Source organism: Thalassophryne amazonica, chromosome 9, assembly GCF_902500255.1.
Source record: "Thalassophryne amazonica chromosome 9, fThaAma1.1, whole genome shotgun sequence".
Taxonomy (NCBI): domain Eukaryota; kingdom Metazoa; phylum Chordata; class Actinopteri; order Batrachoidiformes; family Batrachoididae; genus Thalassophryne; species Thalassophryne amazonica.
The window spans coordinates 100,571,962-100,576,510 of record NC_047111.1 but is presented as its reverse complement, the minus strand read 5'-3'; positions in this window follow the sequence as shown (position 1 = coordinate 100,576,510).

Genomic DNA, 4,549 nt, shown 5'->3' with positions numbered 1-4,549 from the left:
GGCGTCATCAGCCTGTTCAAGCTGAAAACCTCCACATTTCAGGCTCTATTGATCCAGGATGTCGTGAGAGAACAGAGAAGTTTCAGAAGAAGTCGGTTTCAGCATTTTATCCGGATATTCCACTGTTAAAGGAGATTTTTTTAATGAAAGATGTGCGGATGGGTCCGCGCGTCGGGACGCAGCCGACGCGGCGGCACAGGAAAAACACCTCTGTTGAAAGCCTTAAGGACAAGTTGGAACATGTCCTGCCTGTTAAACAATTTCTCATATACTCACTCCACTGAAAGCCATCAAAAGCCGCCTGGATTTTACAAATGGTTATCAACACGGAGGTGTTTTTCCTGTGCCGCCGCACCAAGCCGGCTGCGTCCCGACGCGTGGATCCATCCGCACGTCTTTCATTAAAAAAATCTCCTTTAACAGTGGAATATCCGGATAAAATGCTGAAACCGACTTCTTCTGAAACTTCTCTGTTCTCTCACGACGTCCTGGATCAATAGAGCCTGAAATGTGGAGGTTTTCAGCTTGAACAGGCTGACGACGGCGCCTGAGAGCGCCAAGCGACGTCTCGCACCGTCTCGCACCGTGAAAAGTCCTTAAAGCGACAGAATCACCTCAAAATCTCTCATCAGCCGTTAAAATTTTCACTGAAAACCAGCTTAATTTTTCTAACCGTGTCCACTTCGATGTGTCTCACAGGTTTAGAAAAAATTTTGATCAAACAACGCGCCAGTCTCTCAGCAACTTCTCAGACAAAGGAATTCCGACGATGGGGCTGGACGACTCCTCCCACAAGGAGTGCTCACAGGTGAATGACGTCACCGACAGGCGTGGAAAAACTCACGCATGCGCACGAGGGTTCAAGCATGTCTGACGTAAAAACATATGAATGAAATCCATATAGTTTTGAAAAAAATAAAAAGGACCCTTACGTTATTGACAGCCCTCGTATAACAGCTTGCAGTCTCTGAGGCATGGACTTAATGAGTGACAAACAGTAGTCTTCATCAATCTGGCTCCAACTTTCTCTGATTGCTGTTGCCACATCATCTTTGCAGGTTGGAGCCTTGTCATGGACCATTTTCTTCAACTTCCACCAAAGATTTTCAATTGGATTAAGATCCGGACTATTTGCAGGCCATGACACTGACCCTATGTGTCTTTTTGCAAGGAATGTTTTCACAGTTTTTGCTCTATGGCAAGATGCATTACCATCTTGAAAAATTATTTCATCATCCCCAAACATCCTTTCAATTGATGGGATAAGAAAAGTGTCCAAAATATCAACGTAAACTTGTGCATTTATTGATGATGTAATGACAGGCATCTCCCCAGTGCCTTTACCTGACATGCAGCCCCATTTCATCAATGACTGTGGAAATTTACATGTTCTCTTCTTTATAAATCTCATTGGAACGGCACCAAACAAAAGTTCCAGCATCATCACCTTGCCCAATGCAGATTCGAGACTCATCACTGAATATGACTTTCATCCAGTCATCTACAGTCCATGATTGCTTTTCTTTAGCCCATTGTAACCTTGTTTTTTTCTGTTTAGGTGTTAATGGTGGCTTTCGTTTAGCTTTTCTGTATGTAAATCCCATTTCCTTTAGGCGGTTTCTTACAGTTCTGTCACAGACGTTGACTCCAGTTTCTTCCCATTCGTTCCTCATTTGTTTTGTTGTGCATTTTCCATTTTTGAGACATATTGCTTTAAGTTTTCTGTCTTGACGCTTTGATGTCTTCCTTGGTCTACCAGTATGTTTGCCTTTGGGCAATTCTATGGTAATGGAATTACAATCTGACCTTATCTGTAGTTGTTAGATGCAATATGTCCAGATTTTGCTGCTGTTGTAATTCCATTACCATATAATTGCCCCTTTAACAACCTTCCCATGTTGTTTGTATTTGGTCCAGAGTTTAGACACAGCTGACTGAACAACCAACATCTTTTGCAACATTGCATGATGATTTACTCTCTTTTAAGAGTTTGATAATCCTCTCCTTTGTTTCAATTGACATCTCTCATGTTGGAGCCATGATTCATGTCAGTCCACTTGGTGCAACAGCTCTCCAAGGTGTGTTCACTCCTTTTTAGATGCAGACTAACGAGCAGATCTGATATGATGCAGGTGTTAGTTTTGGGGATGAAAATGTAAAGGGTGATTCCATAATTTGTATGGAATGTACTGCCAATTTTATTTTTTCTGATTTCTTATAGTGTTTCTTAAAGCCAGAAAGCTGCCATTTGAAATGACTTTAGTTTTGTGTCATGTCTGTGATCTGCTTTTTTTCTACAAAATTAAACAACTGAATGAACATGCTCTGAGGCCGGTGATTCCATAATTATTGCCAGGGGTTGTATATATATGACAAGTAATGTTAGTTTTGGAAGGTTTCATTTGTACAAATCCAAGATGGCCACCATAACCTTTGAAAAAAGTAGAAACATTGTATTTTAATTTCCTCATTTCATAAAAGTAAAAGTAAGTCCCTTCAGCTGCTCCCTTGTTTTGCACTTGGGGTCGCCACAGCAAATCCAAGGTGGAGCCGCATGATTAATTTGCACAAGTTTTACGCTGGATGACCTTCCTGATGCAACTCCACATTGCATGGAGAAATGTAGCAGTGGTGGGATTCGAACCAGGAACCTTCTGCACCGAAGCCAAGTGCACTAAAAGCTTGGCCACTACCCCTGCAGTCTCCACATTTCATAAAATGTCTAAAAATATATAGCTCACCAAATGTCCTAAAAACCTTTTTAAAAATTACACAAGGAAACTGACTATTTATGAAGCTCACCAATTTTGGAAATCCAAGATTTGCCCATAATAACATTCAAAAACAAATGGAAACACTGTTTTCTCGATTCCTCATTTCACTGGGCTTCTAAAAATGTATAGTTTTCCACGTGTGCAATAAATTTTAACAAACCTGTGAATCATTACATAAAGGAACAAGACTACAACCTTCTTGTGCAACCAACCTTCTTCTTCTTCTGCAGTATGCTAATAGGTTACAGTGATGAACACATAATAGGGCAGTATCATATCAGGTAGCGCATGACCAGCTTAATTAATTATTCCTCTGGGTTTGAACTCTGCCTTCTCCCATGCTTGTTTTCTTCTTGCATCTGGCCTACCTGTACGTAGAAAGAAAACACATATACATACATCTATCATCATACTTGATGATAGGTTTATGTATTTAGTTTTTAAATATATCATCAAGTATATTGTTAATATTGTGAGATGACAAATTCTTGTCAAGATAGAAATTCTACTGGTATATCGGTGATGATACAATATGGCACATCCCATGTTGAATGAAAGGGTAGAGCTTATACAGTTCAATAATTACTATATAGTCAAACTCAAGGATCTCCAAGTCCAGACAGACATGCACAAACTGTCGTAAAGAGCATAAAGCAAAGCATCAGATATTTGGAGATATTTGAATTGGAGATATTTGAATTCAGATATATTTTTGTACTTCTGAGGTGAAAGCAGATGCTGCACAGTTATACTTTTCCTTGTGTTTTGTTCAAAAAGATGATATAAATGACTACTTGAAGAGTGGAGATGTGGGAGGTAGACATATACAGTGCATTCAAATTTCTTATCAGTCTCTCTAGTAAGAGAAATGTGAGTAAAGCAACCTGGTAGAAATATTTGTCTATTTTGTGGCCTCTACTGGTGGTTGGCTCTCACTGTGGTATTGTATCACTTCCTGTTCCGGAGCACAGCGGTGCTTTTCTGTATCTGTTAGCTGTTTAATCTGCGCAGTTAGATTGATCTAGTTATCTAGATTACGATTTGTTTCCCAGTGTAATCTTTACGTGCCTTAACTAAAGCACTCCTTCTGCTGAATCACCTCTAAATTATTTACACATTATTCACTTTGCGTGTTTTTAGGAATCCGCTAGCTTAGCGTAGCTACTAGCTCTTAGCCGATTTAGCATGGCGGCTTCTTCTGTCTCTCCCGCACTTTTCTGCTCTGGGTGTGAAATGTTTAGTTATTCCTCAGCCTCCTTTAGCAGTAATGGTACTTGTAATAAGTGTAGCTTATTCGTAGCTTTGGAGGCCAGGCTGGGCGAATTGGAGACTCGGCTCCGCACCGTGGAAAATTCTACAGCTAGCCAGGCCCCTGTAGTCGGTGCGGACCAAGGTAGCTTAGCTGCCGTTAGTTACCCCCTGGCAGATCCCGTGCAGCCGGGAAAGCAGACCGACTGGGTGACTGTGAGGAGGAAGCATAGCCCTAAACAGAAGCCCCGTGTACACCGCCAACCCGTTCACATCTCTAACCGTTTTTCCCCACTCGACGACACACCCGCCGAGGATCAAACTCTGGTTATTGGCGACTCTGTTTTGAGAAATGTGAAGTTAGCGACACCAGCAACCATAGTCAATTGTCTTCCGGGGGCCAGAGCAGGCGACATTGAAGGAAATTTGAAACTGCTGGCTAAGGCTAAGCATAAATTTGGTAAGATTGTAATTCACGTCGGCAGTAATGACACCCGGTTACGCCAATCGGAGGTCACTAAAATTAA